This window comes from Pseudophryne corroboree, unplaced genomic scaffold (assembly GCF_028390025.1).
Source record: "Pseudophryne corroboree isolate aPseCor3 unplaced genomic scaffold, aPseCor3.hap2 scaffold_2031, whole genome shotgun sequence".
Taxonomy (NCBI): Eukaryota; Metazoa; Chordata; class Amphibia; order Anura; family Myobatrachidae; genus Pseudophryne; species Pseudophryne corroboree.
This window is the reverse complement of record NW_026968672.1, coordinates 19,064-42,949: the sequence shown is the minus strand read 5'-3', so window position 1 is coordinate 42,949 and position 23,886 is coordinate 19,064. Positions and strand designations below refer to the sequence as shown.

General features: G+C 42.4%; 10 non-coding genes and 1 pseudogene across 10 annotated transcripts; all 11 read left to right on the top strand.

Moving 5' to 3' along the window:
• Nucleotides 1-15,713: 15,713 nt before the first annotated feature.
• On the top strand, nucleotides 15,714-15,877 carry LOC135005484 (U1 spliceosomal RNA). Its single transcript, XR_010206052.1, has one exon. It is a non-coding gene; the product is annotated as a U1 spliceosomal RNA (small nuclear RNA).
• Nucleotides 15,878-16,029: 152 nt separating this feature from the next.
• On the top strand, nucleotides 16,030-16,192 carry LOC135005502 (U1 spliceosomal RNA). The gene has a single exon (XR_010206070.1). It is a non-coding gene; the product is annotated as a U1 spliceosomal RNA (small nuclear RNA).
• A 674-nt stretch (nucleotides 16,193-16,866) lies between these two features.
• LOC135005488 (U1 spliceosomal RNA) lies at nucleotides 16,867-17,030 on the top strand. Its single transcript, XR_010206056.1, has one exon. It is a non-coding gene; the product is annotated as a U1 spliceosomal RNA (small nuclear RNA).
• A 152-nt stretch (nucleotides 17,031-17,182) lies between these two features.
• LOC135005505 (U1 spliceosomal RNA) lies at nucleotides 17,183-17,345 on the top strand. The gene has a single exon (XR_010206073.1). It is a non-coding gene; the product is annotated as a U1 spliceosomal RNA (small nuclear RNA).
• Nucleotides 17,346-18,019: 674 nt separating this feature from the next.
• Nucleotides 18,020-18,183, top strand: LOC135005481 (U1 spliceosomal RNA). Its single transcript, XR_010206049.1, has one exon. It is a non-coding gene; the product is annotated as a U1 spliceosomal RNA (small nuclear RNA).
• A 152-nt stretch (nucleotides 18,184-18,335) lies between these two features.
• LOC135005514 (U1 spliceosomal RNA) lies at nucleotides 18,336-18,471 on the top strand (annotated as a pseudogene).
• An 835-nt stretch (nucleotides 18,472-19,306) lies between these two features.
• LOC135005511 (U1 spliceosomal RNA) lies at nucleotides 19,307-19,470 on the top strand. The gene has a single exon (XR_010206078.1). It is a non-coding gene; the product is annotated as a U1 spliceosomal RNA (small nuclear RNA).
• Nucleotides 19,471-20,140: 670 nt separating this feature from the next.
• Nucleotides 20,141-20,304, top strand: LOC135005501 (U1 spliceosomal RNA). Its single transcript, XR_010206069.1, has one exon. It is a non-coding gene; the product is annotated as a U1 spliceosomal RNA (small nuclear RNA).
• A 152-nt stretch (nucleotides 20,305-20,456) lies between these two features.
• Nucleotides 20,457-20,620, top strand: LOC135005517 (U1 spliceosomal RNA). Its single transcript, XR_010206082.1, has one exon. It is a non-coding gene; the product is annotated as a U1 spliceosomal RNA (small nuclear RNA).
• A 2,424-nt stretch (nucleotides 20,621-23,044) lies between these two features.
• LOC135005479 (U1 spliceosomal RNA) lies at nucleotides 23,045-23,208 on the top strand. The gene has a single exon (XR_010206048.1). It is a non-coding gene; the product is annotated as a U1 spliceosomal RNA (small nuclear RNA).
• Nucleotides 23,209-23,360: 152 nt separating this feature from the next.
• LOC135005500 (U1 spliceosomal RNA) lies at nucleotides 23,361-23,523 on the top strand. The gene has a single exon (XR_010206068.1). It is a non-coding gene; the product is annotated as a U1 spliceosomal RNA (small nuclear RNA).
• The last annotated feature ends 363 nt before the right edge of the window (nucleotides 23,524-23,886 follow it).

Genomic DNA, 23,886 nt, shown 5'->3' with positions numbered 1-23,886 from the left:
TTAGTGCTTCATCTACACGTTATAGCCCTGAATTTTCCAATGCCTAGCTCTTTGCAAAAGAGAGATATTGGCAAGGAAAAGCTGTATTGTACCTTTGCATTTTTCTCCCAAACGAAAGACACTAGAATGAAAATTTTAAAGTCTACTGTTAGTGCTTCATCTACACGTTATAGCCCTGAATTTTCCAATGCCTATCTCTTTGCAAAAGAGAGATATCGGCAAGGAAAAGCTGTATTGTACCTTTGCATTTTTCTCCCAAACGAAAGACACTAGAATGAAAATTTTAAAGCCTCCTGTTAGTGCTTCATATACACGTTATAGCCCTGAATTTTCCAATGCCTATCTCTTTGCAAAAGAGAGATATCGGCAAGGAAAAGCTGTATTGTACCTTTGCATTTTTCTCCCAAACGAAAGACACTAGAATGAAAATTTTAAAGCCTCCTGTTAGTGCTTCATCTACACGTTATAGCCCTGAATTTTCCAATGCCTATCTCTTTGCAAAAGAGAGATATCGGCAAGGAAAAGCTGTATTGTACCTTTGCATTTTTCTCCCAAACGAAGGACACTAGAATGAAAATTTTAAAACCTCCTATTAGTGCTTCATCTACACGTTATAGCCCTGAATTTTCCAATGCCTATCTCTTTGCAAAAGAGAGACATCGGCAAGGAAAAGCTGTATTGTACCTTTGCATTTTTCTCCCAAACGAAGTACACTAGAATGAAAATGTTAAAGCCTCCTGTTAGTGCTTCATCTACACGTTATAGCCCTGAATTTTCCAATGCCTATCTCTTTGCAAAAGAGAAATATCGGCAAGGAAAAGCTGTATTGTACCTTTGCATTTTTCTCCCAAACGAAAGACACTAGAATGAAAATTTTAAAGCCTACTGTTAGTGCTTCATCTACACGTTATAGCCCTGAATTTTCCAATGCCTAGCTCTTTGCAAAAGAGAGATATCGGCAAGGAAATGCTGTATTGTACCTTTGCATTTTTCTCCCAAACGAAAGACACTAGAATGAAAATGTTAAAGCCTACTGTTAGTGCTTCATCTACACGTTATAGCCCTGAATTTTCCAATGCCTAGCTCTTTGCAAAAGAGAGATATCGGCAAGGAAAAGCTGTATTGTACCTTTGCATTTTTCTCCCAAACGAAAGACACTAGAATGAAAATTTTAAAGCCTCCTGTTAGTGCTTCATCTACACGTTATAGCCCTGAATTTTCCAATGCCTATCTCTTTGCAAAAGAGAGATATCGGCAAGGAAAAGCTGTATTGTACCTTTGCATTTTTCTCCCAAACGAAGGACACTAGAATGAAAATTTTAAAGCCTCCTATTAGTGCTTCATCTACACGTTATAGCCCTGAATTTTCCAATGCCTATCTCTTTGCAAAAGAGAGATATCGGCAAGGAAAAACTGTATTGTACCTTTGCATTTTTCTCCCAAACGAAAGACACTAAAATGAAAATTTTAAAGCCTCCTGTTAGTGCTTCATCTACACGTTATAGCCCTGAATTTTCCAATGCCTATCTCTTTGCAAAAGAGAGATATCGGCAAGGAAAAGCTGTATTGTACCTTTGCATTTTTCTCCCAAACGAAAGATACTAGAATGAAAATTTTAAATCCTACTGTTAGTGCTTCATCTGCACGTTATAGCCCTGAATTTTCCAATGCCTAGCTCTTTGCAAAAGAGAGATATCGGCAAGGAAAAGCTGTATTGTACCTTTGCATTTTTCTCCCAAACGAAAGACACTAGAATGAAAATTTTAAAGCCTACTGTTAGTGCTTCATCTACACGTTATAGCCCTGAATTTTCCAATGCCTAGCTCTTTGCAAAAGAGAGATATCGGCAAGGAAAAGCTGTATTGTACCTTTGCATTTTTCTCCCAAACGAAAGACACTAGAATGAAAATTTTAAAGCCTCCTGTTAGTGCTTCATCTACACGTTATAGCCCTGAATTTTCCAATGCCTATCTCTTTGCAAAAGAGAGATATCGGCAAGGAAAAGTGTATTGTACTTTTGCATTTTTCTCCCAAACGAAAGACACTAGAATGATAATTTTAGTGCTTCATCTACACGTTATAGCCCTGCATTTTCCAATGCCTATCTCTTTGCAAAAGAGAGATATCGGCAAGGAAAAGCTGCATTGTACTTTTGCATTTTTCTCCCAAACGAAAGACACTAGAATGAAAATTTTAAAGCCTCCTGTTAGTGCTTCATCTACACGTTATAGCCCTGAATTTTCCAATGCCTATCTCTTTGCAAAAGAGAGATATCGGCAAGGAAAAGCTGTATTGTGCCTTTGCATTTTTCTCCCAAACGAAAGACACTAGAATGAAAATGTTAAAGCCTACTGTTAGTGCTTCATCTACACGTTATAGCCCTGAATTTTCCAATGCCTAGCTCTTTGCAAAAGAGAGATATCGGCAAGGAAAAGCTGTATTGTACCTTTGCATTTTTCTCCCAAACGAAAGACACTAGAATGAAAATTTTAAAGCCTCCTGTTAGTGCTTCATCTACACGTTATAGCCCTGAATTTTCCAATGCCTATCTCTTTGCAAAAGAGAGATATCGGCAAGGAAAAGCTGTATTGTACCTTTGCATTTTTCTCCCAAACGAAGGACACTAGAATGAAAATGTTAAAGCCTCCTATTAGTGCTTCATCTACACGTTATAGCCCTGAATTTTCCAATGCCTATCTCTTTGCAAAAGAGAGATATCGGCAAGGAAAAACTGTATTGTACCTTTGCATTTTTCTCCCAAACGAAAGACACTAGAATGAAAATTTTAAAGCCTCCTGTTAGTGCTTCATCTACACGTTATAGCCCTGAATTTTCCAATGCCTATCTCTTTGCAAAAGAGAGATATCGGCAAGGAAAAGCTGTATTGTACCTTTGCATTTTTCTCCCAAACGAAAGACACTAGAATGAAAATTTTAAATCCTACTGTTAGTGCTTCATCTACACGTTATAGCCCTGAATTTTCCAATGCCTAGCTCTTTGCAAAAGAGAGATATCGACAAGGAAAAGCTGTATTGTACCTTTGCATTTTTCTCCCAAACGAAGGACACTAGAATGAAAATTTTAAAGCCTCCTTTTAGTGCTTCATCTACACGTTATAGCCCTGAATTTTCCAATGCCTATCTCTTAGCAAAAGAGAGATATCGGCAAGGAAAAGCTGTATTGTACCTTTGCATTTTTCTCCCAAACGAAAGACACTAGAATGAAAATTTTAAAGCCTCCTGTTAGTGCTTCATATACACGTTATAGCCCTGAATTTTCCAATGCCTATCTCTTTGCAAAAGAGAGATATCGGCAAGGAAAAGCTGCATTGTACTTTTACATTTTTCTCCCAAACGAAAGACACTAGAATGAAAATTTTAAAGCCTCCTGTTAGTGCTTCATCTACACGTTATAGCCCTGAATTTTCCAATGCCTATCTCTTTGCAAAAGAGAGATATCGGCAAGGAAAAGCTGCATTGTACTTTTACATTTTTCTCCCAAACGAAAGACACTAGAATGAAAATTTTAAAGCCTCCTTTTAGTGCTTCATCTACACGTTATAGCCCTGAATTTTCCAATGCCTAGCTCTTTGCAAAAGAGAGATATTGGCAAGGAAAAGCTGTATTGTACCTTTGCATTTTTCTCCCAAACGAAGGACACTAGAATGAAAATTTTAAAGCCTCCTGTTAGTGCTTCATCTACACGTTATAGCCCTGAATTTTCCAATGCCTATCTCTTTGCAAAAGAGAGATATCGGCAAGGAAAAACTGTATTGTACCTTTGCATTTTTCTCCCGAAAGAAAGACACTAGAATGAAAATTTTAAAGCCTCCTGTTAGTGCTTCATCTACACGTTATAGCCCTGAATTTTCCAATGCCTAGCTCTTTGCAAAAGAGAGATATTGGCAAGGAAAAGCTGTATTGTACCTTTGCATTTTTCTCCCAAACGAAAGACACTAGAATGAAAATTTGAAAGTCTACTGTTAGTGCTTCATCTACACGTTATAGCCCTGAATTTTCCAATGCCTATCTCTTTGCAAAAGAGAGATATCGGCAAGGAAAAGCTGTATTGTACCTTTGCATTTTTCTCCCAAACGAAAGACACTAGAATGAAAATTTTAAAGCCTCCTGTTAGTGCTTCATATACACGTTATAGCCCTGAATTTTCCAATGCCTATCTCTTTGCAAAAGAGAGATATCGGCAAGGAAAAGCTGTATTGTACCTTTGCATTTTTCTCCCAAACGAAAGACACTAGAATGAAAATTTTAAAGCCTCCTGTTAGTGCTTCATCTACACGTTATAGCCCTGAATTTTCCAATGCCTATCTCTTTGCAAAAGAGAGATATCGGCAAGGAAAAGCTGTATTGTACCTTTGCATTTTTCTCCCAAACGAAGGACACTAGAATGAAAATTTTAAAACCTCCTATTAGTGCTTCATCTACACGTTATAGCCCTGAATTTTCCAATGCCTATCTCTTTGCAAAAGAGAGATATCGGCAAGGAAAAGCTGTATTGTACCTTTGCATTTTTCTCCCAAACGAAGTACACTAGAATGAAAATGTTAAAGCCTCCTGTTAGTGCTTCATCTACACGTTATAGCCCTGAATTTTCCAATGCCTATCTCTTTGCAAAAGAGAGATATCGGCAAGGAAAAGCTGTATTGTACCTTTGCATTTTTCTCCCAAACGAAAGACACTAGAATGAAAATTTTAAAGCCTACTGTTAGTGCTTCATCTACACGTTATAGCCCTGAATTTTCCAATGCCTAGCTCTTTGCAAAAGAGAGATATCGGCAAGGAAAAGCTGTATTGTACCTTTGCATTTTTCTCCCAAACGAAAGACACTAGAATGAAAATTTTAAAGCCTCCTGTTAGTGCTTCATCTACACGTTATAGCCCTGAATTTTCCAATGCCTATCTCTTTGCAAAAGAGAGATATCAGCAAGGAAAAGCTGTATTGTACCTTTGCATTTTTCTCCCAAACGAAGGACACTAGAATGAAAATTTTAAAGCCTCCTATTAGTGCTTCATCTACACGTTATAGCCCTGAATTTTCCAATGCCTATCTCTTTGCAAAAGAGAGATATCGGCAAGGAAAAACTGTATTGTACCTTTGCATTTTTCTCCCAAACGAAAGACACTAAAATGAAAATTTTAAAGCCTCCTGTTAGTGCTTCATCTACACGTTATAGCCCTGAATTTTCCAATGCCTATCTCTTTGCAAAAGAGAGATATCGGCAAGGAAAAGCTGTATTGTACCTTTGCATTTTTCTCCCAAACGAAAGATACTAGAATGAAAATTTTAAATCCTACTGTTAGTGCTTCATCTGCACGTTATAGCCCTGAATTTTCCAATGCCTAGCTCTTTGCAAAAGAGAGATATCGGCAAGGAAAAGCTGTATTGTACCTTTGCATTTTTCTCCCAAACGAAAGACACTAGAATGAAAATTTTAAAGCCTACTGTTAGTGCTTCATCTACACGTTATAGCCCTGAATTTTCCAATGCCTAGCTCTTTGCAAAAGAGAGATATCGGCAAGGAAAAGCTGTATTGTACCTTTGCATTTTTCTCCCAAACGAAAGACACTAGAATGAAAATTTTAAAGCCTCCTGTTAGTGCTTCATCTACACGTTATAGCCCTGAATTTTCCAATGCCTATCTCTTTGCAAAAGAGAGATATCGGCAAGGAAAAGTGTATTGTACTTTTGCATTTTTCTCCCAAACGAAAGACACTAGAATGATAATTTTAGTGCTTCATCTACACGTTATAGCCCTGCATTTTCCAATGCCTATCTCTTTGCAAAAGAGAGATATCGGCAAGGAAAAGCTGCATTGTACTTTTGCATTTTTCTCCCAAACGAAAGACACTAGAATGAAAATTTTAAAGCCTCCTGTTAGTGCTTCATCTACACGTTATAGCCCTGAATTTTCCAATGCCTATCTCTTTGCAAAAGAGAGATATCGGCAAGGAAAAGCTGTATTGTGCCTTTGCATTTTTCTCCCAAACGAAAGACACTAGAATGAAAATGTTAAAGCCTACTGTTAGTGCTTCATCTACACGTTATAGCCCTGAATTTTCCAATGCCTAGCTCTTTGCAAAAGAGAGATATCGGCAAGGAAAAGCTGTATTGTACCTTTGCATTTTTCTCCCAAACGAAAGACACTAGAATGAAAATTTTAAAGCCTCCTGTTAGTGCTTCATCTACACGTTATAGCCCTGAATTTTCCAATGCCTATCTCTTTGCAAAAGAGAGATATCGGCAAGGAAAAGCTGTATTGTACCTTTGCATTTTTCTCCCAAACGAAGGACACTAGAATGAAAATGTTAAAGCCTCCTATTAGTGCTTCATCTACACGTTATAGCCCTGAATTTTCCAATGCCTATCTCTTTGCAAAAGAGAGATATCGGCAAGGAAAAACTGTATTGTACCTTTGCATTTTTCTCCCAAACGAAAGACACTAGAATGAAAATTTTAAAGCCTCCTGTTAGTGCTTCATCTACACGTTATAGCCCTGAATTTTCCAATGCCTATCTCTTTGCAAAAGAGAGATATCGGCAAGGAAAAGCTGTATTGTACCTTTGCATTTTTCTCCCAAACGAAAGACACTAGAATGAAAATTTTAAATCCTACTGTTAGTGCTTCATCTACACGTTATAGCCCTGAATTTTCCAATGCCTAGCTCTTTGCAAAAGAGAGATATCGACAAGGAAAAGCTGTATTGTACCTTTGCATTTTTCTCCCAAACGAAAGACACTAGAATGAAAATTTTAAAGCCTCCTGTTAGTGCTTCATCTACACGTTATAGCCCTGAATTTTCCAATGCCTATCTCTTTGCAAAAGAGAGATATCGGCAAGGAAAAGCTGTATTGTACCTTTGCATTTTTCTCCCAAACGAAGGACACTAGAATGAAAATTTTAAAGCCTCCTGTTAGTGCTTCATCTACACGTAATAGCCCTGAATTTTCCAATGCCTATCTCTTTGCAAAAGAGAGATATCGGCAAGGAAATGCTGTATTGTACCTTTGCATTTTTCTCCCAAACGAAAGACACTAGAATGAAAATTTTAAAGCCTCCTGTTAGTGCTTCATCTACACGTTATAGCCCTGCATTTTCCAATGCCTATCTCTTTGCAAAAGAGAGATATCGGCAAGGAAAAGTTGCATTGTACTTTTGCATTTTTCTCCCAAACGAAAGACACTAGAATGAAAATTGTAAAGCCTCCTGTTAGTGCTTCATCTACACGTTATAGCCCTGCATTTTCCAATGCCTATCTCTTTGCAAAAGAGAGATATCGGCAAGGAAAAGCTGTATTGTACCTTTGCATTTTTCTCCCAAACGAAAGACACTAGAATGAAAATGTTAAAGCCTACTGTTAGTGCTTCATCTACACGTTATAGCCCTGAATTTTCCAATGCCTATCTCTTTGCAAAAGAGATATATCGGCAAGGAAAAGCTGTATTGTACCTTTGCATTTTTCTCCCAAACGAAAGACACTAGAATGAAAATTTTAAAGCCTCCTGTTAGTGCTTCATCTACACGTTATAGCCCTGAATTTTCCAATGCCTAGCTCTTTGCAAAAGAGAGATATCGGCAAGGAAAAGCTGTATTGTACCTTTGCATTTTTCTCCCAAAAGAAAGACACTAGAATGAAAATTTTAAAGCCTCCTGTTAGTGCTTCATCTACACGTTATAGCCCTGAATTTTCCAATGCCTATCTCTTTGCAAAAGAGAGATATCGGCAAGGAAAAGCTGTATTGTACCTTTGCATTTTTCTCCCAAACGAAGGACACTAGAATGAAAATTTTAAAGCCTCCTATTAGTGCTTCATCTACACGTTATAGCCCTGAATTTTCCAATGCCTATCTCTTTGCAAAAGAGAGATATCGGCAAGGAAAAGCTGTATTGTACCTTTGCATTTTTCTCCCAAACGAAGTACACTAGAATGAAAATTTTAAAGCCTCCTGTTAGTGCTTCATCTACACGTTATAGCCCTGAATTTTCCAATGCCTATCTCTTTGCAAAAGAGAGATATCGGCAAGGAAATGCTGTATTGTACCTTTGCATTTTTCTCCCAAACGAAAGACACTAGAATGAAAATTTTAAAGCCTCCTGTTAGTGCTTCATCTACACGTTATAGCCCTGCATTTTCCAATGCCTATCTCTTTGCAAAAGAGAGATATCGGCAAGGAAAAGCTGCATTGTACTTTTGCATTTTTCTCCCAAACGAAAGACACTAGAATGAAAATTTTAAAGCCTCCTGTTAGTGCTTCATCTACACGTTATAGCCCTGAATTTTCCAATGCCTAGCTCTTTGCAAAAGAGAGATATTGGCAAGGAAAAGCTGTATTGTACCTTTGCATTTTTCTCCCAAACGAAAGACACTAGAATGAAAATTTTAAAGCCTCCTGTTAGTGCTTCATCTACACGATATAGCCCTGAATTTTCCAATGCCTATCTCTTTGCAAAAGAGAGATATCGGCAAGGAAAAGCTGTATTGTACCTTTGCATTTTTCTCCCAAACGAAGGACACTAGAATGAAAATTTTAAAGCCTCCTGTTAGTGCTTCATCTACACGTTATAGCCCTGAATTTTCCAATGCCTATTTCTTTGCAAAAGAGAGATATCGGCAAGGAAAAGCTGTATTGTACCTTTGCATTTTTCTCCCAAACGAAAGACACTAGAATGAAAATTTTAAAGCCTACTGTTAGTGCTTCATCTACACGTTATAGCCCTGAATTTTCCAATGCCTAGCTCTTTGCAAAAGAGAGATATCGGCAAGGAAAAGCTGTATTGTACCTTTGCATTTTTCTCCCAAACGAAAGACACTAGAATGAAAATTTTAAAGCCTCCTGTTAGTGCTTCATCTACACGTTATAGCCCTGAATTTTCCAATGCCTATCTCTTTGCAAAAGAGAGATATCGGCAAGGAAAAGCTGTATTGTACCTTTGCTTTTTTCTCCCAAACGAAAGACACTAGAATGAAAATTTTAAAGCCTCCTATTAGTGCTTCATCTACACGTTATAGCCCTGAATTTTCCAATGCCTATCTCTTTGCAAAAGAGATATATCGGCAAGGAAAAGCTGCATTGTACTTTTGCATTTTTCTCCCAAACGAAAGACACTAGAATGAAAATTTTAAAGCCTCCTGTTAGTGCTTCATCTACACGTTATAGCCCTGAATTTTCCAATGCCTAGCTCTTTGCAAAAGAGAGATATTGGCAAGGAAAAGCTGTATTGTACCTTTGCATTTTTCTCCCAAACGAAAGACACTAGAATGAAAATTTTAAAGCCTCCTGTTAGTGCTTCATGTACGCGGTATAGCCCTGAATTTTCCAATGCCTAGCTCTTTGCAAAAGAGAGATATCGGCAAGGAAAAGCTGTATTGTACCTTTGCATTTTTCTCCCAAACGAAAGACACTAGAATGAAAATTTTAAAGCCTCCTGTTAGTGCTTCATCTACACGTTATAGCCCTGAATTTTCCAATGCCTATCTCTTTGCAAAAGAGAGATATCGGCAAGGAAATGCTGTATTGTACCTTTGCATTTTTCTCCCAAACGAAAGACACTAGAATGAAAATTTTAAAGCCTCCTGTTAGTGCTTCATCTACACGTTATAGCCCTGCATTTTCCAATGCCTATCTCTTTGCAAAAGAGAGATATCGGCAAGGAAAAGCTGCATTGTACTTTTGCATTTTTCTCCCAAACGAAAGACACTAGAATGAAAATTTTAAAGCCTCCTGTTAGTGCTTCATCTACACGTTATTGCCCTGAATTTTCCAATGCCTAGCTCTTTGCAAAAGAGAGATATTGGCAAGGAAAAGCTGTATTGTACCTTTGCATTTTTCTCCCAAACGAAAGACACTAGAATGAAAATTTTAAAGCCTCCTGTTAGTGCTTCATCTACACGTTATAGCCCTGAATTTTCCAATGCCTATCTCTTTGCAAAAGAGAGATATCGGCAAGGAAAAACTGTATTGTACCTTTGCATTTTTCTCCCAAACGAAAGACACTAGAATGAAAATTTTAAAGCCTCCTGTTAGTGCTTCATCTACACGTTATAGCCCTGAATTTTCCAATGCCTATCTCTTTGCAAAAGAGAGATATCGGCAAGGAAAAGCTGTATTGTACCTTTGCATTTTTCTCCCAAACGAAGGACACTAGAATGAAAATTTTAAAGCCTCCTATTAGTGCTTCATCTACACGTTATAGCCCTGAATTTTCCAATGCCTATCTCTTTGCAAAAGAGAGATATCGGCAAGGAAAAGCTGTATTGTACCTTTGCATTTTTCTCCCAAACGAAGTACACTAGAATGAAAATGTTAAAGCCTCCTGTTAGTGCTTCATCTACACGTTATAGCCCTGAATTTTCCAATGCCTATCTCTTTGCAAAAGAGAGATATCGGCAAGGAAAAGCTGTATTGTACCTTTGCATTTTTCTCCCAAACGAAAGACACTAGAATGAAAATTTTAAAGCCTCCTGTTAGTGCTTCATCTACACGTTATAGCCCTGAATTTTCCAATGCCTATCTCTTTGCAAAAGAGAGATATCGGCAAGGAAATGCTGTATTGTACCTTTGCATTTTTCTCCCAAACGAAAGACACTAGAATGAAAATTTTAAAGCCTCCTGTTAGTGCTTCATCTACACGTTATAGCCCTGCATTTTCCAATGCCTATCTCTTTGCAAAAGAGAGATATCGGCAAGGAAAAGCTGCATTGTACTTTTGCATTTTTCTCCCAAACGAAAGACACTAGAATGAAAATTTTAAAGCCTCCTGTTAGTGCTTCATCTACACGTTATAGCCCTGAATTTTCCAATGCCTATCTCTTTGCAAAAGAGAGATATCGGCAAGGAAAAGCTGTATTGTACCTTTGCATTTTTCTCCCAAACGAAAGACACTAGAATGAAAATGTTAAAGCCTACTGTTAGTGCTTCATCTACACGTTATAGCCCTGAATTTTCCAATGCCTATCTCTTTGCAAAAGAGATATATCGGCAAGGAAAAGCTGTATTGTACCTTTGCATTTTTCTCCCAAACGAAAGACACTAGAATGAAAATTTTAAAGCCTCCTGTTAGTGCTTCATCTACACGTTATAGCCCTGAATTTTCCAATGCCTAGCTCTTTGCAAAAGAGAGATATCGGCAAGGAAAAGCTGTATTGTACCTTTGCATTTTTCTCCCAAAAGAAAGACACTAGAATGAAAATTTTAAAGCCTCCTGTTAGTGCTTCATCTACACGTTATAGCCCTGAATTTTCCAATGCCTATCTCTTTGCAAAAGAGAGATATCGGCAAGGAAAAGCTGTATTGTACCTTTGCATTTTTCTCCCAAACGAAGGACACTAGAATGAAAATTTTAAAGCCTCCTATTAGTGCTTCATCTACACGTTATAGCCCTGAATTTTCCAATGCCTATCTCTTTGCAAAAGAGAGATATCGGCAAGGAAAAGCTGTATTGTACCTTTGCATTTTTCTCCCAAACGAAGTACACTAGAATGAAAATTTTAAAGCCTCCTGTTAGTGCTTCATCTACACGTTATAGCCCTGAATTTTCCAATGCCTATCTCTTTGCAAAAGAGAGATATCGGCAAGGAAATGCTGTATTGTACCTTTGCATTTTTCTCCCAAACGAAAGACACTAGAATGAAAATTTTAAAGCCTCCTGTTAGTGCTTCATCTACACGTTATAGCCCTGCATTTTCCAATGCCTATCTCTTTGCAAAAGAGAGATATCGGCAAGGAAAAGCTGCATTGTACTTTTGCATTTTTCTCCCAAACGAAAGACACTAGAATGAAAATTTTAAAGCCTCCTGTTAGTGCTTCATCTACACGTTATAGCCCTGAATTTTCCAATGCCTAGCTCTTTGCAAAAGAGAGATATTGGCAAGGAAAAGCTGTATTGTACCTTTGCATTTTTCTCCCAAACGAAAGACACTAGAATGAAAATTTTAAAGCCTCCTGTTAGTGCTTCATCTACACGATATAGCCCTGAATTTTCCAATGCCTATCTCTTTGCAAAAGAGAGATATCGGCAAGGAAAAGCTGTATTGTACCTTTGCATTTTTCTCCCAAACGAAGGACACTAGAATGAAAATTTTAAAGCCTCCTGTTAGTGCTTCATCTACACGTTATAGCCCTGAATTTTCCAATGCCTATTTCTTTGCAAAAGAGAGATATCGGCAAGGAAAAGCTGTATTGTACCTTTGCATTTTTCTCCCAAACGAAAGACACTAGAATGAAAATTTTAAAGCCTACTGTTAGTGCTTCATCTACACGTTATAGCCCTGAATTTTCCAATGCCTAGCTCTTTGCAAAAGAGAGATATCGGCAAGGAAAAGCTGTATTGTACCTTTGCATTTTTCTCCCAAACGAAAGACACTAGAATGAAAATTTTAAAGCCTCCTGTTAGTGCTTCATCTACACGTTATAGCCCTGAATTTTCCAATGCCTATCTCTTTGCAAAAGAGAGATATCGGCAAGGAAAAGCTGTATTGTACCTTTGCTTTTTTCTCCCAAACGAAAGACACTAGAATGAAAATTTTAAAGCCTCCTATTAGTGCTTCATCTACACGTTATAGCCCTGAATTTTCCAATGCCTATCTCTTTGCAAAAGAGAGATATCGGCAAGGAAAAGCTGCATTGTACTTTTGCATTTTTCTCCCAAACGAAAGACACTAGAATGAAAATTTTAAAGCCTCCTGTTAGTGCTTCATCTACACGTTATAGCCCTGAATTTTCCAATGCCTAGCTCTTTGCAAAAGAGAGATATTGGCAAGGAAAAGCTGTATTGTACCTTTGCATTTTTCTCCCAAACGAAAGACACTAGAATGAAAATTTTAAAGCCTCCTGTTAGTGCTTCATGTACGCGGTATAGCCCTGAATTTTCCAATGCCTAGCTCTTTGCAAAAGAGAGATATCGGCAAGGAAAAGCTGTATTGTACCTTTGCATTTTTCTCCCAAACGAAAGACACTAGAATGAAAATTTTAAAGCCTCCTGTTAGTGCTTCATCTACACGTTATAGCCCTGAATTTTCCAATGCCTATCTCTTTGCAAAAGAGAGATATCGACAAGGAAATGCTGTATTGTACCTTTGCATTTTTCTCCCAAACGAAAGACACTAGAATGAAAATTTTAAAGCCTCCTGTTAGTGCTTCATCTACACGTTATAGCCCTGCATTTTCCAATGCCTATCTCTTTGCAAAAGAGAGATATCGGCAAGGAAAAGCTGCATTGTACTTTTGCATTTTTCTCCCAAACGAAAGACACTAGAATGAAAATTTTAAAGCCTCCTGTTAGTGCTTCATCTACACGTTATTGCCCTGAATTTTCCAATGCCTAGCTCTTTGCAAAAGAGAGATATTGGCAAGGAAAAGCTGTATTGTACCTTTGCATTTTTCTCCCAAACGAAAGACACTAGAATGAAAATTTTAAAGCCTCCTGTTAGTGCTTCATCTACACGTTATAGCCCTGAATTTTCCAATGCCTATCTCTTTGCAAAAGAGAGATATCGGCAAGGAAAAACTGTATTGTACCTTTGCATTTTTCTCCCAAACGAAAGACACTAGAATGAAAATTTTAAAGCCTCCTGTTAGTGCTTCATCTACACGTTATAGCCCTGAATTTTCCAATGCCTATCTCTTTGCAAAAGAGAGATATCGGCAAGGAAAAGCTGTATTGTACCTTTGCATTTTTCTCCCAAACGAAGGACACTAGAATGAAAATTTTAAAGCCTCCTATTAGTGCTTCATCTACACGTTATAGCCCTGAATTTTCCAATGCCTATCTCTTTGCAAAAGAGAGATATCGGCAAGGAAAAGCTGTATTGTACCTTTGCATTTTTCTCCCAAACGAAGTACACTAGAATGAAAATGTTAAAGCCTCCTGTTAGTGCTTCATCTACACGTTATAGCCCTGAATTTTCCAATGCCTATCTCTTTGCAAAAGAGAGATATCGGCAAGGAAAAGCTGTATTGTACCTTTGCATTTTTCTCCCAAACGAAAGACACTAGAATGAAAATTTTAAAGCCTCCTGTTAGTGCTTCATCTACACGTTATAGCCCTGAATTTTCCAATGCCTATCTCTTTGCAAAAGAGAGATATCGGCAAGGAAATGCTGTATTGTACCTTTGCATTTTTCTCCCAAACGAAAGACACTAGAATGAAAATTTTAAAGCCTCCTGTTAGTGCTTCATCTACACGTTATAGCCCTGCATTTTCCAATGCCTATCTCTTTGCAAAAGAGAGATATCGGCAAGGAAAAGCTGCATTGTACTTTTGCATTTTTCTCCCAAACGAAAGACACTAGAATGAAAATTTTAAAGCCTCCTGTTAGTGCTTCATCTACACGTTATAGCCCTGAATTTTCCAATGCCTAGCTCTTTGCAAAAGAGAGATATTGGCAAGGAAAAGCTGTATTGTACCTTTGCATTTTTCTCCCAAACGAAAGACACTAGAATGAAAATTTTAAAGCCTACTGTTAGTGCTTCATCTACACGTTATAGCCCTGAATTTTCCAATGCCTAGCTCTTTGCAAAAGAGAGATATCGGCAAGGAAAAGCTGTATTGTACCTTTGCATTTTTCTCCCAAACGAAAGACACTAGAATGAAAATTTTAAAGCCTCCTGTTAGTGCTTCATCTACACGTTATAGCCCTGAATTTTCCAATGCCTATCTCTTTGCAAAAGAGAGATATCGGCAAGGAAAAGCTGTATTGTACCTTTGCTTTTTTCTCCCAAACGAAAGACACTAGAATGAAAATTTTAAAGCCTCCTATTAGTGCTTCATCTACACGTTATAGCCCTGAATTTTCCAATGCCTATCTCTTTGCAAAAGAGAGATATCGGCAAGGAAAAGCTGCATTGTACTTTTGCATTTTTCTCCCAAACGAAAGACACTAGAATGAAAATTTTAAAGCCTCCTGTTAGTGCTTCATCTACACGTTATAGCCCTGAATTTTCCAATGCCTAGCTCTTTGCAAAAGAGAGATATTGGCAAGGAAAAGCTGTATTGTACCTTTGCATTTTTCTCCCAAACGAAAGACACTAGAATGAAAATTTAAAAGCCTCCTGTTAGTGCTTCATCTACACGGTATAGCCCTGAATTTTCCAATGCCTAGCTCTTTGCAAAAGAGAGATATCGGCAAGGAAAAGCTGTATTGTACCTTTGCATTTTTCTCCCAAACGAAAGACACTAGAATGCAAACTACAGGTAGTGCTGCAGGGCCCACACCCTTTTACTTGCCTTACAGAGCAGCTCTGGAGCTGTTACAGTGCCCAGCTGCTGCAAGAAATCAGCTTGAATGCTTCAGGGGATGGGGCATGACCAAAGGAGGGGGGAGGTGTTTAATGCGAACTAGGGGTCATCCAAGCACTGCAAAAGGCCGCCATGCCCTGCATGCCCCTTTTCTCTTTTCATATGCAGATGAGGGTTCCAGTCAACTTTGGCCCACTGCTTGGATAACATCACCGTATGCAAATCCGTCTGCTGCAGACCTTCCCCCAGGAGTGCTTGTACTAGTTGTTGCATATGGTTTGATATTTGATGGTGCTTCAGTATTAGGCAGCCTTCCGCCCTCCCATGTTCATCTGAAAAGATGTGGTCTCCCTGCAGTTGTTGTCCCCAGATGAGAGTTCACTTGTGCTGCCTCAGTTGAATCTCCTTTACTTGACAGAGATGTGCCTGAGCAGCTGCCCTCACCAGCCCTATCCCAAATCATACTTATTTTGCATAGGAGATACCATGGTCATGAAGATTGTTCTCCAAGGGTGAGGTTCATTCATTGCATTCTGGGTATGCTGACCCCTGTGATTTTCCCAAATGTGGGAAACTCGACTGCATTATTTGTGGTAGTGGGGGACTGTGTTTGTGCTTTCCTCTGGTCAGCTCTGGTAAAAGTCAGATTTCTTTGTCTCAGATCTTCCTCTAGCCTTGTTCTTCTTTCGAGAGTTCCCTTGTGCTGCCTCAGTTGGATCTCTTTCACTTGACAGGGGGGTGCCCGAACAGCGACCCTCCCCAGCTCTAGCCCAACTCCTACTTACCTGCCAGGTGAGATACTATGATCATGAAGGTGCTTCTCCCAGGGCAAGGCTCACCCATTGCACTCTGGGTGTGCTGCCCCTGCGATTTCCCCAAATGTGGGAAACTTGACTGCATAATTTGTGTTTCCCCTGGTCGGCTCTCGTATAATTCAGATCTCTTTGTCTCAGGTCTCTCTCCAGCCTAGTTTGCTGTCTGTTTCCACTTCTCTTTTCTTCAACCGCTCCCTTCTATACCCTTGTGCACTATCCTGACTTCTCCTCCCGTCTGCTTACTTTGTGCCTTCCAATGCACAATGCAAACTACAGGTAGTGCTGCAGGGCCCACACCCTTTTACTTGCCTTACAGAGCAGCTCTGGAGCTGTTACAGTGCCCAGCTGCTGCAAGAAATCAGCTTGAATGCTTCAGGGGATGGGGCATGGCCAACATGAGCCCCACACCAAAGGAGGGTGGAGGTGTTTAATGCGAACTAGGGGTCATCCAAGCACCGCAAAAGGCCGCCATGCCCTGCACGCCCCTTTTCTCTTTTCATATGCAGATGAGGGTTGAAGCCAACTTTGACCCACTGCTTGGATGACATCACCGTATGCAAATCCGTCTTCTGCAGAACTTCCCCCAGGAATGCTTGCACTAGTTGTTGCATTTGGTTTGTTGTTTGGGGGTGCTTCAGTATTAGGCAGCCTTCTGCCCTCCCATGTTCATCTGAAAATATGTGTTCTCCCTGCAGTTGTTGTCCCCAGATGAGAGATCCCTTGTGCTGCCTCAGTTGCATCTCCTTTACTTGACAGAGATGTGCATGAGCAGCGGCCCTCCCCAGCCCTATCCCAAATCATACTTATTTTGCATAGGAGATACCATGGTCATGAAGATTGTTCTCCCAGGGTGAGGTTCATTCATTGCATTTTGGGTATGCTGACCCCTGTGATTTCCCCAAATGTGGGAAACTTGACTGCATTATTTGTGGTAGTGGGGGACTGTGTTTGTGCTTTCCTCTGGTCAGCTCTGGTAAAAGTCAGATTTCTTTGTCTCAGATTTTCCTCTAGCCTTGTTCTTCTTTCGAGAGTTCCATTGTGCTGCCTCAGTTGGATCTCCTTCACTTGACAGGGGGGTACCCGAGCAGCGACCCTCCCCAGCTCTAGCCCAACTCCTACTTACCTGCCAGGTGAGATACTATGATCATGAAGGTGCTTCTCCCAGGGCAAGGCTCACCCATTGCACTCTGGGTGTGCTGCCCCTGCGATTTCCCCAAATGTGGGAAACTTGACTGCATAATTTGTGTTTCCCCTGGTCGGCTCTCGTATAATTCAGATCTATTTGTCTCAGGTCTCTCTCCAGCCTAGTTTGCTGTCTGTTTCCACTTCTCTTTTCTTCAGCCGCTCCCTTCTATACCCTTGTGCACTATCCTGACTTCTCCTCCCGTCTGCTTACTTTGTGCCTTCCAATGCACAATGCAAACTACAGGTAGTGCTGCAGGGCCCACACCCTTTTACTTGCCTTACAGAGCAGCTCTGGAGCTGTTACAGTGCCCAGCTGCTGCAAGAAATCAGCTTGAATGCTTCAGGGGATGGGGCATGGCCAACATGAGCCCCACACCAAAGGAGGGGGGAGGTGTTTAATGCGAACTAGGGGTCATCCAAGCACTGCAAAAGGCCGCCATGCCCTGCATGCCCCTTTTCTCTTTTCATATGCAGATGAGGGTTCCAGTCAACTTTGGCCCACTGCTTGGATAACATCACCGTATGCAAATCCGTCTGCTGCAGACCTTCCCCCAGGAGTGCTTGTACTAGTTGTTGCATATGGTTTGATATTTGATGGTGCTTCAGTATTAGGCAGCCTTCCGCCCTCCCATGTTCATCTGAAAAGATGTGGTCTCCCTGCAGTTGTTGTCCCCAGATGAGAGTTCACTTGTGCTGCCTCAGTTGAATCTCCTTTACTTGACAGAGATGTGCCTGAGCAGCTGCCCTCACCAGCCCTATCCCAAATCATACTTATTTTGCATAGGAGATACCATGGTCATGAAGATTGTTCTCCCAGGGTGAGGTTCATTCATTGCATTCTGGGTATGCTGACCCCTGTGATTTTCCCAAATGTGGGAAACTCGACTGCATTATTTGTGGTAGTGGGGGACTGTGTTTGTGCTTTCCTCTGGTCAGCTCTGGTAAAAGTCAGATTTCTTTGTCTCAGATCTTCCTCTAGCCTTGTTCTTCTTTCGAGAGTTCCCTGGTGCTGCCTCAGTTGGATCTCCTTCACTTCACAGGGGGGAACCCGAGCAGCGACCCTCCCCAGCTCTAGCCCAACTCCTACTTACCTGCCAGGTGAGATACTATGATCATGAAGGTGCTTCTCCCAGGGCAAGGCTCAACCATTGCACTCTGGGTGTGCTGCTCCTGCGATTTCCCCAAATGTGGGAAACTTGACTGCATAATTTGTGTTTCCCCTCGTCGGCTCTCGTATAATTCAGATCTCTTTGTCTCAGGTCTCTCTCCAGCCTAGTTTGCTGTCTGTTTCCACTTCTCTTTTCTTCAGCCGCTCCCTTCTATACCCTTGTGCACTATCCTGACTTCTCCTCCCGTCTGCTTACTTTGTGCCTTCCAATGCACAATGCAAACTACAGGTAGTGCTGCAGGGCCCACACCCTTTTACTTGCCTTACAGAGCAGCTCTGGAGCTGTTACAGTGCCCAGCTGCTGCAAGAAATCAGCTTGAATGCTTCAGGGGCTGGGGCATAGCCAACATGAGCCCCACACCAAAGGAGGGTGGAGGTGTTTAATGCAAACTAGGGGTCAGCCAAGCGCCGCAAAAGGCCACCATGCCCTGCACGCCCCTTTTCTCTTTTCATATGCAGACGAGGGTTGAAGCCAACTTTGACCCACTGCTTGGATGACATCACCATATGCAAATCCATCTGCGGCAGGCCTTCCCCCAGGAATGCTTGCACTAGTTGTTGCATTTGGTTTGTTGTTTGGGGGTGCTTCAGTATTAGGCAGCCTTCTGCCCTCCCATGTTCATCTTCAGGGGATGGGGCATGGCCAACATGAGCCCCACACCAAAGGAGGGTGGAGGTGTTTAATGCGAACTAGGGGTCATCCAAGCACCGCAAAAGGCCGCCATGCCCTGCACGCCCCTTTTCTCTTTTCATATGCAGATGAAGGTTGAAGCCAACTTTGACCCACTGCTTGGATGACATCACCGTATGCAAATCTGTCTTCTGCAGAACTTCACTTGACAGGGGGGTGCCCGAGCAGCGACCCTCCCCATCTCTAGCCCAACTCCTACTTACCTGCCAGGTGAGATACTATGATCAGGAAGGTGCTTCTCCCAGGGCAAGGCTCACCCATTGCACTCTGGGTGTGCTGCTCCTACGATTTCCCCAAATGTGGGACACTTGACTGCATAATTTGTGTTTCCTCTAGTCGGCTACTCGTATAATTCAGATCTCTTTGTCTCAGGTCTCTCTCCAGCCTAGTTTGCTGTCTGTTTCCACTTCTCTTTTCTTGAGCCGCTGCCTTCTATGCCCTTGTGCACTCTCCTGACTTCTCCTGTCTGCTTACTTTGTGCCTTCCAACGCACAATGCAAACTACAGGTAGTGCTGCAGGGCCCACACCCTTTTACTTGCCTTTCAGAGCAGCTCTGGAGCTGTTACAGTGCCCAGCTGCTGCAAGAAATCAGCTTGAATGCTTCAGGGGCTGGGGCATAGCCAACATGAGCCCCACACCGACGGAGGGTGGAGGTGTTTAATGCGAACTAAGGGTCATCCAAGCGCCGCAAAAGGCCGCCATGCCCTGCATACCCCTTTTCTCTTTTCATATGCAGATGAGGGTTCCAGCCAACTTTGGCCCACTGCTTGGATGACATCACCGTATGCAAATCCGTCTTCTGCAGACCTTCCCCCAGGAATGCTTGTACTAGTTGTTGCATTTGGTTTGTTGTTTGGGGTGCTTCAGTATTAGGCAGCCTTCAGCTCTCCCATGTTCATCTGAAAATATGTGTTCTCCCTGCAGTTGTTGTCCCCAGATGAGAGTTCCCTTGTGCTGCCTCAGTTGAATCTCCTTTACTTGAAAGAGATGTGCCTGAGCAGCGGCCCTCCCCAGCCCTATCCCAAATCATACTTATTTTGCATAGGAGATACCATGGTCATGAAGATTGTTCTCCCAGGGTGAGGTTCATTCATTGCATTCTGGGTATGCTGACCCCTGTGATTTCCCCAAATGTGGGAAACTCGACTGCATTATTTGTGGTAGTGGGGGACTGTGTTTGTGCTTTCCTCTGGTCAGCTCTGGTAAAAGTCAGATTTCTTTGTCTCAGATCTTCCTCTAGCCTTGTTCTTTTTTTGAGAGTTTCCTTGTGCTGCCTCAGTTGGATCTCCTTCACTTGACAGGGGGGTGCCCGAGCAGCGACCCTCCCCAGCTCAAGCCCAACTCCTACTTACCTGCCAAGTGAGATACTATGATCAGGAAGGTGCTTCTACCAGGGCAAGGCTCACCCATTGCACTCTGGGTGTGCTGCTCCTACGATTTCCCCAAATGTGGGACACTTGACTGCATAATTTGTGTTTCCTCTGGTCGGCTACTCGTATAATTCAGATCTCTTTGTCTCAGGTCTCTCTCCAGCCTAGTTTGCTGTCTGTTTCCACTTCTCTTTTCTTGAGCCCCTGCCTTCTATGCCCTTGTGCACTCTCCTGACTTCTCCTGTCTGCTTACTTTGTGCCTTCCAATGCACAATGCAAACTACAGGTAGTGCTGCAGGGCCAACACCCTTTTACTTGCCTTACAGAGCAGCTCTGGAGCTGTTACAGTGCCCAGCTGCTGCAAGAAATCAGCTTGAATGCTTCAGGGGCTGGGGCATAGCCAACATGAGCAGCAAGATGCAGCACTGGACTATTAGTAATGTACTGTTGTATGCTGAGCACCACAATGCAGCACAAGACAATGAGCAGTGATACTGAGCACTGATGAGGATACTACTGAGAACTGACACTGAGCAGGAGAGACACACTACTAGTATTACTGAGCAGCAATAAGTAACCACTGATACTGGGCACTGATATTGAGATTTCCACTGAGAGAACATAGCCACGTCCTCTCCGCTCTCTCTTCAATGCACGAGTAAAAATGGCGGCAACGCGCAGCTCTTTATATGGAATCCGAATCTCGCGAGAATCCGACAGCGGGATGATGACATTTTCCCTTGTTCAGGTTTTCCGAGTCAGGCGGGAACAACCGAGCCTGCCACGGACCAGTGTAAACCACGTGGAGTTCGTCGGGAATTCGGTTCTCGGAGTACCGAACCCGCTCCTCTATATATACTATATTACTATGTTACTGTAGTATACAGAACACCACAATGCAATGAGCAGTGATAGTGAGCACTGATGAGGATACTAGAACTGACACTGAGCAGCAAGATGCAGCACTGGACTATTAGTAATGTACTGTAGTATGCTGAGCACCACAATGCAGCACAAGACAATGAGCAGTGATACTGAGCACTGATGAGGATACTACTGAGAACTGACACTGAGCAGGAGAGACACACTACTAGTATTACTGAGCAGCAATAAGTAACCACTGATACTGAGCACTGATATTGAGATTTCCACTGAGAGAACATAGCCACGTCCTCTCCGCTCTCTCTTCAATGCACGAGTAAAAATGGCAGCAACGCGCAGCTCTTTATATGGAATCCGAATCTCGCAAGAATCCGACAGCGGGATGATGACATTTTCCCTTGTTCAGGTTTTCCGAGTCAGGCGGGAACAACCGAGCCTGCCTCGGACCAGTGTAAACCACGTGGAGTTCGTGGGGAATTCGGTTCTCGGAGAACCGAACCCGCTCCTCTCTACCTTATACCCATCAATTTTTTTATTTTCAATCTAAGCCCCTGCAGTTTTCTGTAAGCATCTGCTTCGCTATGATGATCAACAAGTCACAAGGGCAAACACTCAGGGCTTGAGGCGTAGATCTTAGGACCAGCTGCTACAAGCATGGCAGAGGTGTCACTATCACTGGTGACACCCAGAAAGGTGGCGAGGGAGATTGTAATGCAGTGCGCGCAGATAAACAGCGCAATGGTAAAAAGGAGGCATGGTTTCATAGGTAGGGGCGTGGCCTGGTGGCCTGAATCTACATTTTGTTGCTCCGGGTGTCCCGGGGGTTGGGGGCTGCACCCGGGGACTAGTGTGTGAGCTGTGCTGGCTCCTGCACAGTGACAGGGCATGGCCACCCAGCATGACGCCTCCCTTCTTGACCATGCTGTAATTGCAGTCGCACTGCAGTTCAGCGTGATCATAAAAAATGGTGTAGGCTCCTGCTGGTGCAGGCTGTAGAGAAAAGCTGCTGTGACCACGCCCCCTGTGTCTCCTCCGTTGCAGACCCCATTTTGAAGCCTTGCCCCCGGACTAAGAGAAAAGTATGCCCTTGCGCACTATCCTGACTTCTCCTCCCGTCTGCTTAATTTGTGCCTTCCAACGCACAATGCGAACAACAGGTGGTGCTGCAGGGCCCACACCCTTTTACTTGCCTTACAGAACAGCTCTGGAGCTGTTACAGTGCCCAGCTGCTGCAAGAAATCAGCTTGAATGCTTCAGGGGATGGGGCATGGCCAACATGAGCCCCACACCAAAGGAGGGTGGGGGTGTTTAATGCGAACTAGGGGTCATCCAAGCACTGCAAAAGGCCGCCATGCCCTGCATGCCCCTTTTCTCTTTTCATATGCAGATGAGGGTTCCAGTCAACTTTGGCCCACTGCTTGGATAACATCACCGTATGCAAATCCGTCTGCTGCAGACCTTCCCCAAGGAGTGCTTGTACTAGTTGTTGCATATGGTTTGATATTTGATGGTGCTTCAGTATTAGGCAGCCTTCCGCCCTCCCATGTTCATCTGAAAAGATGTGGTCTCCCTGCAGTTGTTGTCCCCAGATGAGAGTTCCCTTGTGCTGCCTCAGTTGAATCTCCTTTACTTGACAGAGATGTGCCTGAGCAGCGGCCCTCACCAGCCCTATCCCAAATCATACTTATTTTGCATAGGAGATACCATGGTCATGAAGATTGTTCTCCCAGGGTGAGGTTCATTCATTGCATTCTGGGTATGCTGACCCCTGTGATTTTCCCAAATGTGGGAAACTCGACTGCATTATTTGTGGTAGTGGGGGACTGTGTTTGTGCTTTCCTCTGGTCAGCTCTGGTAAAAGTCAGATTTCTTTGTCTCAGATCTTCCTCTAGCCTTGTTCTTCTTTCGAGAGTTCCCTTGTGCTGCCTCAGTTGGATCTCTTTCACTTGACAGGGGGGTGCCCGAACAGCGACCCTCCCCAGCTCTAGCCCAACTCCTACTTACCTGCCAGGTGAGATACTATGATCATGAAGGTGCTTCTCCCAGGGCAAGGCTCACCCATTGCACTCTGGGTGTGCTGCCCCTGCGATTTCCCCAAATGTGGGAAACTTGACTGCATAATTTGTGTTTCCCCTGGTCGGCTCTCGTATAATTCAGATCTCTTTGTCTCAGGTCTCTCTCCAGCCTAGTTTGCTGTCTGTTTCCACTTCTCTTTTCTTCAACCGCTCCCTTCTATACCCTTGTGCACTATCCTGACTTCTCCTCCCGTCTGCTTACTTTGTGCCTTCCAATGCACAATGCAAACTACAGGTAGTGCTGCAGGGCCCACACCCTTTTACTTGCCTTACAGAGCAGCTCTGGAGCTGTTACAGTGCCCAGCTGCTGCAAGAAATCAGCTTGAATGCTTCAGGGGATGGGGCATGGCCAACATGAGCCCCACACCAAAGGAGGGTGGAGGTGTTTAATGCGAACTAGGGGTCATCCAAGCACCGCAAAAGGCCGCCATGCCCTGCACGCCCCTT